The sequence below is a fragment of the Phocoena sinus genome, chromosome 8, assembly GCF_008692025.1.
Source record: "Phocoena sinus isolate mPhoSin1 chromosome 8, mPhoSin1.pri, whole genome shotgun sequence".
NCBI lineage: Eukaryota > Metazoa > Chordata > Mammalia > Artiodactyla > Phocoenidae > Phocoena > Phocoena sinus.
In genome coordinates, this window is record NC_045770.1 from 68706992 (window position 1) to 68717899 (window position 10908).

Consider the following 10908-nt stretch of genomic DNA (forward strand, 5'->3'; position numbering starts at 1 on the left):
ATCACACATGCTCTTGCTCCAGGATCTTTGCACTTGCTGTTTCTTTCTGGCTAGACTTATCTTCTCCCAGATTTCTGCATGGCTCACATCCTCATCTCTTTCAGGTCTTCCTTTGTTTATGTGTTACCTTTTCAGTGAGGGATCCCTGAAACTTTAAAGCTAAGATTAAATATTCTTGGGAGTTCCCTGGCGGTCCAGTGCTTAGGACTCCACGCTTCTACTGCAGGGGACACGAGTTTGATCCCTGGTTGGGGAACTAAGATCCCGCAAGCCGAGCAGTCCCAAAAGAAAAAAAACGTGAAAAAAAAAAAGAAAATTAAATATTCTTTTCCCTTTTTTTCCTGCTTTTCCCCATAGCACTTAGCTACCATTTAGCACACTATATATATTTCTTTTCTTTTTCTTTTTCTTTTCCTGTACCAGAATGTGAGCTCTGAACGTGAATCTGTTAGGGCAGATATTCTTATCTAATTTTGTTTATTGCTCTATCTTCTGTGCCTAAAACACTCCTGACACATAGTTGGTGCTCAATAAATATTTGTTGAATGAATGGCTGAATGAATAGTAAAGGACTCCAGTCTCCTTCTCATATCTCAGGTCTGAAATAAAATGCCTTCCTCAGAAAGGCCTTATCTCACCCTCCCATCTAAAACTGTCTTTCAGGGACTTCCCTGGCAGTCCAGTGTTTGAGGCTTCGCCTTCCAATGCAAGGGGTTCAGGTTTGATCCCTGGTTGGGGAGCTAAATCCCACATGCTTCAGGGCCAAAAAACCAAAACATAAAACAGAAGCAATATTATAACAAATTCAATAAAGACTTTTTTAAAAATGGGGAAAAAACCCTTGCCTTTCTCATCCTAGTTACGCTTTATAACGTCATCATGTTTTATTTTACTGATAGTGCTCATCATCATCTGAAATCTTTCTATTTATTTACTTGTTTATCGTCTGTCCCCTCCCTCCCCCATTAGAACGTAGGCTCCATAAGACCTGGGACCTTGACACGCAGTAGGTATTCAATAAATATTTGTTAAATGAATGAAAAGATCTGTGCTAAAGGCTTCACATGGATTATTTCACCTCCTTCTCCCAGCAACCCCCATTAAATAGTACCATTCGACCCTCTTTTTCTCAAATGCCGAACAGGGGCTTAAAGAGCTTACACAGCTAGAAAATGATAGAAGCCAGAACTGAGCACAGGCGGTTTAATTCCAGAACTCATTCTGAGTCAGTTTATTTAACAGTAGCACTTTTCAGAGCCTCTCAATCTGCAATCTTCAAGAAAAGGAAACCATATGCGACATTGCCCAAACTATTTGATGGCTGAATCCTCTTTTTTTGTGGCATATTCCTAGAGTTTTATGGGTGTATTTTGGAAAAGTTGCCATAAAGTTTCTAGCCCATTTGACTGGGAAGTTGGTAGAGCTTCATTTACAGGTCAATAACATAACTCTGCTGTAATCCCCTATGGCCTAATAAGCCTAAGAGATGTGGTGGGATGAAGGAATAAAAGTCTTCTCAATGGCAAAACAAAGGCAGCCCAGGGTTACTGTCAAAAGAGCAATAGAAGAGGGAGAGATCTAAGTGAGAGAGATCAAAAAAAAAAAAAAAAGTCCTAGTAAGAGAAAGGCACAAGATCACTTTTCTTTCAGCAAAATCTGTGAATGTTCGGTATGTTGGCCTGAGTAAGTAAGGCTGCAGAAAGTTAAGTTTGTTCTGTAACACAGAGGAACCTGCAGATCCTCTATGGAGGATGAGTAGACATTGGTATTGCTTACTTAACATCTGTTCTCTTTCTTCCTCTTTCTAACAGAACCCCATGTTTCCCCTTGTAATCTACCCTCTTTCACTCAGCCTTGTGCTTCCTTAAGCCAATCGCTTTCCTCACCCATGAATGGTGTGGAAATGAATAGGTCACCTTGTGCAATTCTGGTCAGTGAGACATAAAGGCAAATCCACTTGGGGGCTTCTGGGAAAGATTTGCCTGTTTATGGAAAAGAGACACATGGGGAGAGGTATTGTTGGTTCTGCATGTGATGCCTGGGACTAGACAAAGTTAACGTTAATAATGAGAATGGTAGAGCAGAAAAATGGAATATTCCCTCTTTAGTTCTCTTATGTGCTGCTTTTAAAAAAAAAAAAAAAACCCCAGCTAACCTGGGGGCATATTAAAGGGATTACATTTTAGATAAGGAAATAAGTCACTCATTTCCACGGAATAGCATTATGCCATGCATTATTCCGTTTTAGAGTTTCAGCTTTTTCAGGTGACTGTCAGTTGACTGTTTCAGGGACGAGAGGCTGGGCCTCAGTTACGCATGTGGTTTGCACAGGGTGTTGCAACAGAGGAGGGCCAGTGCCAGCTCAAGGATTGCTGCTAAACTGGTAAAAGTGGGATTTTGTTGGAAAAGATATGAGGAGAGTAGCTGTCAGATCCATGGTGTAAGACTGGAGTAAATATCCCCAAATCACTGTAGCCGAGAATTTTAGGGATCCTTCGTGTTCCAACACTTGGTTCTCATCTCTGGATGTCCCCAGCTACATGGCTGTCGGTGGGTCTTGTGAAATTCTCACTTGAAACCCACAAAGTCTGCTGTCCCTCCACCTCAAAACATGAGACTTGCTGCCTGTGTTCTTGCCTAAGACCTCCAGAAACAGCCTGGAGAAGATGTACATCCTGTCAGACTCATCTCCTGAGTTGTTGGTTACTCTTGGGGAATGGAGACTCAATAAAAATAGAAAGGGGGGGATGTCTCCTTGGCCAGATAATCCTGTCTTCATGCTCCCGGTAAAGCTATCAGACACCCATGGGCTTCAGAGTCTGATTTTAATGGGTTTTTAGATTTCTTTAAGGAGCAGAAGTGAGTACTCCTACCCTTATTCCATGAACTTGCTCAGGTAACTTGTCCAAGGCCTCACATTTAGTAAGTAGAGGAGTGAGGATTAAAATCCAAGTTATCTACCTCCCAACCTCTGTGCACATAACCATTATGCTAAACAAGACCTGTCAATGTTTGTACCAAGTAACTTCATGCATGAGAATATCCTGTGAAGGGCTTGCAGTCAGAAAAAGATAATGAAACTGATGCCCTCCCCACCCACCACCATTCCCCACCTTTCACTTCTACCCAAATTTTAGTAAAGCATCTCGCTCTCAGTATAGAGCACAGATTGCTCACTAGAAATGCATAGTTTCATGCTTCACACCCAGCATAACACAATTAGGTAAGTGTGAGACTATCTCAGGCTCAAGGAGACCATCTATGTGGGCACATCTGTCATTTAGATACGTCCTAGCAGACGCAGAGGATCCAGCAGGACGGAGGAACCCATGAACTGCTAACAGTTTATTGGACAGGGAATCTCAGTTACTATGATGGGAATGATTTCCCAGAAATGGGCACTTGGGCAAAGCTGTCTTAGGCAATGAAAAGGCTCAGCTGTCATCAAACTATTTGTGAGTAGCAAGGAAAGTTGTCTTATTTATCACCACCTCCGGGACATTTGTTTGAGAAAAAAGAGTGAACCTTGTTTCATACTTTCATCCTTGACTTGGTATATTCATTAAGTAGAGAGCTCCATGCCAGGCTTTCCTGCTCCCTTCAAAGGCATGAAAGAATGATAGTTATAGAAACTTGTTTATGCATATCATTTTATATTTTATGATTTTATATATAAGTATATGCTATAGATATATTTATATACTATAACTATAATATTAATATAAAGATTTTATATTTTGTTATTTTACATATATAACTGTTATTATCTTGTAAGTTTATAATCTACAAAATGCTTGCAATGTGACACTTTTTTTTTTTGGAGGGGGGAATGGGAAATCATGCTTACAAACTTGGAGTAGCCATATTTAGACAGGTACTAAAAATGACCGTTGGTGATGCAGTGGATGAGGTGGTGATAAAGTTTAAACAAACAAACTTGGATCGGCAAGACAAGAAGCTGTAGCTGTTGGTCTAAAGTGCAGAGAAAGAGAAAGACAGAATGCAGCCTGCGTTGAGTGCTAGTTGCATATATAGTGAAAGCAGGGACAAAGATTGTGGGTGTTTTTCATGGATTCAGTATAGGCTCAGCCGAAGAGAGCTGACCTGGAACCATTTCAAATTTCACTCAAGAGTTCTTCTCAGAAAGGTGAAGTGACCCAAACAGAGGCTTGGTTTGCCTCTTTCCCACTGCTGTGGGAAGAAGCATAAGTGACCAGATGGAGGTAAATGCTTTGCCTGCAGCACAGGCAGTTCAATGTGGGAGCCTCCAAAGTACCCAGGAAACCACCCATGAGAAGGAGTTAGCTTTGAACATCATCATCCAGAAAGAGAGAGCTTTTAAACTTTTGACAGCTAAAGAAAACCAGTGCCAGGGTCCCTTGGTGCCCATCAGGTAAGACAGTTCCTGCCCCTTAGTTCTTATTCAGCTCCCTTTTTTTTTTTTTTTTTTTTTTTTTGCAGTACGCGGGCCTCTCACTGTTGTGGCCTCTCCCACTGCGGAGCACAGGCTCCGGACGCGCAGGCTCAGTGGCCATGGCTCACAGGCCCAGCTGCTCCGCGGCATGTGGGATCCTCCCGGACCGGGGCACGAACCCGTGTCCCCTGCATCGGCAGGCGGACTCTCAACCACTGCGCCACCAGGGAAGCCCCTCACCTCCCTCTTCTAACCTTGGAGGATGGGGAGGCAGCCTGATGGCAAGTGGGAAAGGAGGAGCATAGGCACCAAGTAGGGAAATCAAGAGGAAACTGAAGCTTTCTCATTGCAAGCACTTTGTCAAGGGTTCTAACACCATACCAGACGTTCTATATATAGTTTAAACACCAAATGTACCTCAGAATGAGTTTCCTAAAGTAATGTCTTACTTCAAATTCTAGCTCTCTCAGCTTACTGGAAAGGAAAGTAGTCAGAAGAAATGTATTTTAATGTTGGGAAGGGCTTGCTAAGGGTGATTTTTCAGGGGACTTGTGGGGAATCAAACACAAGATCATGCACTGACTTACTCAAGAGAAAGTTAAGCATCCATCTTCTTTTTCCCCTCATAGAGAATCAAGCCACCAGCTCTATCCCTGTTAACAGAGTTATAGAACTAAAACTTCTCTTTGCATTTGGATTTCTGGACTATCTCCTGATACTGATTTCCAATTTATGATTTTATGGATCTACATCTGTTACTACATCTCTGCATTTTGAACAAATACTTAAAATTCGTTTCTTGCACTTGTAATTAAACAGTTGACCAGCGTAAGTCCAATAAGAATTTAATTGAGGCCAAATATTTGCTGCTTTTAGCATGCCTAATAATTTCGATCTTTGTCTTACTTGAATAGTCATAAGTATTAGCATTTTATTTTTCTGCTTTCCGCTCATTTTTATAAAATAGGCTTAGATAAAGCATTCAAATCATTGCATAAATCAACAATGCTTTACAGATAGTAGAACAATCCAGACCAAACAGAACCAATGACTGACAATGAATTCCTGGGAAGTGTGGAGTAGATTTGTAAGTTTGATGAATTTTGCTTGAATTTTAAGATGAGTACTTTATCATTACAATTCTACTTCCTTAACTATTATGTTCCGGCTATTTGAAATATTCAAGCTTTTCCAGGTTCCCAACACAAAGATGAAAATATTGGAGGCAAACATAAGTTTGATCCACTCCTTGTCTTGTGCTAGAGGTCACATGTGAGAACAAGATAATTAGAAGTTATGTTCTCCTTCAAATAACCTCTTTGGAAATATTTGTCAAGACATTTAGTGAGAGATTTCAAATGTGACAATTTAAAGTTTCAAAACAATCCAAGATAAATAAATGCAAGACTACAGGAACAAATCTTATCAACACTACTAATTTATTCACTAGTTGAAGGTTTCTAATTTTGTGTGTATCAAAATCTTTCATCACGAAAATAGAACTATAATAAGAAATGACAAAGTGAGAAAGCACAGAAGCTAAAAACTCAACTTTTGCTTGAACTGTTATTCTGCCACTTGTTAGCTGTATGATCTGGAGAATGTTGCTCGGCTCACTGTATCTCAGTTTCCTCCTGGATAAAAAGGGGGAAATAGTACCATCTCCCCACCAGAGCTCAGAACAAATTATGAGACAGAAAAGGAGAAGGTAGATGGTGATGAAAATAGCACCTGCTAAACTTCTAAAGGCTAGAATTGAAGATGTGGCTTAGATGTATTGCAATTATAGGCTTCCTAACATGGAACCCCAGTCATACGTTAGGAAGTGGAACCTGCTGGTCTCCCCATGCAGGAGCCTGCCACTGCAATTATATGGCATGAAGGAGTAGGAATGAGTGCATGATGTCTGTGGATCCCAAGTTAAAATGAAACAGGAAGGGGCTGAGATAAGCATTTAAAAATTCTTCTCTCTAACTTATCAAGAAGAAAAATCTCTCTTCTTTCCCTGGGGAGGGGAAAGAGGAGTTGGCAGAGAGTGGACAGTGAAGCTCCTTCCACAATGAAAACATCAGAATGGGGTGAAGAAAGTTGTACCCCTAAATACTTCCCAGACTTTTGTTCTCTTAATCCATTGGCCTTGACCATTTATCCTATATTCAACCAGGCTCTGGCTGTCCCCTTGTGGGGAAAAGATCAGCAGATTATCAGGACAGTCTGGTTCTCACTTTCACAGGGATGTTCTCCCAGAGGAGCCAATCATGCTCCTCTGGGGGTCCTCCTGATATACCCGAGGTCCGTAGTGTTGCTTCTGCCCCAGCATGCTCTGAAATAGGCCAGATCTGTATATTACATAAATTAACTTGAAGACAACATTGAAAATCAATTCCCTACTTTATTTCCCAACCCAAATTTTGTCTAGCCAAGTTGTCCAATTACATATTATGTTAGTTCAGGTCCACTGAGAAGTAGATGCCAAGAAGGGATCAGGCATGTAAGAGATGTATCAGGAGAAGAAACAGGAGAAGGCCAGGGGAGGCTTCAAACCATGGTGCAGGTCTGACACCTGTGCACTGAGGAAGAGAGGAGGACACGGTAGGGAGACTTCTGAGAGTGCCGTGCTGCTCCTTGAAAGGTTAAACCTGGGTGATAGGCACTCATTGAGCCAAAGACACTTGCTGGAGGAGTTCTTTGTCTCACTAGAACGGACCTGCTTTAATACTCTAACCATCCTCATTTGTTGGCTAGGAGCAGCTGATGGGAAGGGTGGCCTCAGTGAGAACACAGTGGTGGATCCAGAGGCTGTCAGTCCATTGAGCTTCCTGCAGATGGAGATTTGAGCAGTGCATTTTCATAGCTACAACATGTCTATAGCTCATCAGTGATTCCACAATGGTATCAAGTGACAACATAAAATACTCCAATAATAACATGCTAACAATAAGATACTTCGTGTCCCATGATCAAATTCTATGGAGAAATTACAGTAAAAAAAAAAATTTGATTCCCCCCAACCCCTGCTCTGCTTGCAAGTCCAAATAAGTTAAAGTCCAAAAGGATTAAAACCCTAGATCAAATTCTCTTGACTTTATGAGTTAAAGTTAAAAAAATTAAAATCCAAAATTTATTTCCTCCCATTTTCTTATCCTCTCAGTCTTAGTCAAGAGAAGGCAGATATGGAGGTGGGTTCCCTCAGCACCACAGCACCTGGAATGGATGTGTTTCCTTCAAGAACCCAGAGTTAGAATTTGTCTTCATGATCCCCACTTTATAAAAAGTCCGAAGAATTCCTAGAACATACAAGATTATAAAAGTTCTAGCTCAGTAACTACACAATTTAAAAAGCAAACTAATCCTTAGATCATAGTAGAGTTACCACAGGAAAATTATGCTCCCAAATCACATCTCTTAGTGAGGCCAAAAACTGTATCAAAGGTACCCAAATTAAGGTGAACAGATGGAAATAATCTGGGTTTTCATCTCACCAAGATTCATTCATTCACATCACAAATAATTATTGAATGCCTACTAAATTCCAGGAGCTATTCTAGCAATGAATGAAATAGACAAAACTCCTTGCTTTCATGGAGCAAAATTGCATTCTATTGGGGAAGACATTCCTTAAATGGGATAAATAAGTAAATATGTAACATGTTAGTGACATGATAAGGAGGAAAAAATAAAGAGGCTATTATGACATGTTGGGAGGGGATTAGAATTTTAGCTAGGATAGGGAAGCCAATTTTTTTTTAACATCTTTATTGGAGTATAATTGCTTTACAACGGTGTGTTAGTTTCTGCTTTATAACAAAGTGAATCAGCTATACATATACATATATCCCCACATCTCCTCCCTCTTGCATCTCCCTCCCACCCTCCCTATCCCACTCCTCTAGGTGGACACAAAGCACCAAGCTGATCTCCCTGTGCTGTGCGGCTGCTTCCCACTAGCTAGCTATTTACATTTGGTAGTGTATATATGTCCATGCCTCTCTCTCACTTCGTCCCAGCTTACCCTAGGGAAGGCAATTTTGAATAAAACCCTAGAGGATGTTAAAGAGCAAGCCCTGAGGTTATCTAGGGAGAGATCATCTAAGGGCAGAGGAAATGCAAAGGTGGAAGACAGGAGTGTTCCTGGCATGTTTACCAGCAAGGAGGCCTGTGTGGCTAGAGTACAGGGAGCAAGGTGGAAAGTGATAAAGGGATGAGATTAGAGGGACACAGAAGGACAGATCATGTGGAGCCGTGTGAGCGTTCACTCTGATGAGCTGGAAGCCAGTGGAGGGTTCAGAGCAGAGTACTGACTTGAACTAACAAGATCACCTGGATGCTGGGTTGAGAAGAGACTCTAAGGGGCCAAGTACCGAAGCAGGCGGATGATTTAGGAAGCAATTGGGATAACCTAGGGAAGAGAAGATTGTGGCTTGGAGCAAGGTAGTAGCAGTGAGGAGTGACATGTAGTTGGGTTTCTGTATATAGTTTGAGGGCTGTCATTTCCAAGTTTTTGGAGTTGAGAAAATGTGAGCTTAAACTCAATTGGGAGAAATCACCCATCAAGAAGTTAATCTCTCACTTCTGATGTGGAAGGAAGAGCCAGCTCTGCATACTATTTTCTCTCTCAGGGAGTGGCATTTGTGACACTTCTGGCTTCTAAAAACATTTTTAAATTTTCACATGATGGCAGTCCCAGTCAGTAGGCTTTACTTGAAGTACCATTCCTTCCTGTCTAACATATTCAAAACCCTTTACTTTCCCTTTTCCTATTGAGTCCCATGGTTCTGGTATCCCATGCTGAAAACAGTGGGGCTTTGTCTAGTCACATAGCTTCCATGCTATCCTATGAATAGCAGTTTACTCCTAATCCACAGGGCTTGTTGCCTTTCTTTACCCCTTGCCATGGCTAAGACACCTGCCTCCACTGGATGACTTCCTCCCGCTTCCTAAAATTGTTTCAACAGGATAATCACCCTCAGCAGAGACCTGAACTAAAGCTGCTTTTGGAACCTGTACCCCTATGGGCCTAGTGAGTTTCTATTACCTATCTTAAGTCCTACTCAAGACCTTATCTTTCACTTTGAATGTTACAATCCTTGAGTAGAATCTTTCAGCTACATCTTTTTCTGCAACAAGAGATTAGACGTCTGGTGTTATATTTCCTTCCTCTACTCTACTGCTATTTTTTAGAAAGACTCATCTGAATTTATAACAGTTCAACCCGATTTTAGGTTGCTCCCTTTCTTTCTCTGCTTATCTTAAAGCTAGGATTGTTTGCTGAATTTGTGATCTTCTTTCTTCTGTTTTCTTACACACTTTTAATTTTTTCTCTCTTTTTGTTTTCTGGCCCAGACATGCATTTTTAAATTTTGTTTGTGGGGTCTCCCATAGTGAGACATGAAGTCTACGCATTCTGTGTTTGCCTAAAGCAAAGAAACTCTTACCTTCACCTTTCTGAGTTGTATAATATTCCCTGGAGATAGTCTCCTAATAGATTAATATGAAATCCAGGGCCTGGACTTGACTCGTCATTGTCTTCTCCCCGGCTTGCAGGGGTAGGACCTGTACTACTCTGCTACTGGCCTCACCGAGAGCAGACCAGAACACAATATTTTTGCAAGCTGGAATATGTGAAAGAGAATGGGGAAGGGGAAGGAACATCAGTTATATTTGATCTTTGTCATGGCCCTGAGCCTCATCCCAAACTCACCAAAGTTCCTTCTCTCCTGGGAAGTAATAAGTGTATTCAGGCAAGGACGATTACTCTAATGGTTGTTCTCCCATATGCGAGGCAGTATCAGGAGTGAAGAGTCAGTGTTCTCCTATAAAAGTATGTAAAATACCTAGCATAGTGCCTGAAAAGAGATTAGAACTCAATAAATGTTGACTATTATAAATAGAAAAAGGGACTTCCCTGGCGATCCAGTGGTTAGGACTCCATGTTTCCGCTGCAGGGGCCATGGGTTCGATCCCTGGTTGGGGAACTAAGATCCTGCAAGCCACATGGTGCAGCTGGAAAAAACTACTTATAAGCAATTTATAGGAAATGCATGAAGTGACAAAAATGTTTCAAATAAATGGACAAAAATTGTTTAAATAAAGAAATAAATAGAAAAAGAAATATTGAGATGAACGTTATTTTCAAGTTTGTTATTTATAGGAAAAGCTAAAGGGAAAAAGTATACACGATAGAAGTAGGGCAACCAAGCAAACCCTACGATATTGGATTTTCAGAGTTTTTTTTTTTTTTAAGAGTAAACCCCTATGCCTTAAATTGTCCTTTTAATGCTCACCTATGAATACAACCTGCTTCAAACATGGAAACAGCCTCCAGACAAATGAACACAATTAGGTCAAGTGTGAAGTTTTTTCTTGGATCTCAGGACCACAGAACTGGATTAATCCTAATCTTTGGTTATGACACTCTCCTTGTTGGTTTCTCCCTCCCTCCTTCCTTCCCTCCTTGCCCTGCCCCCTTCCTAATTACTCCCTCTCCTAAGGAA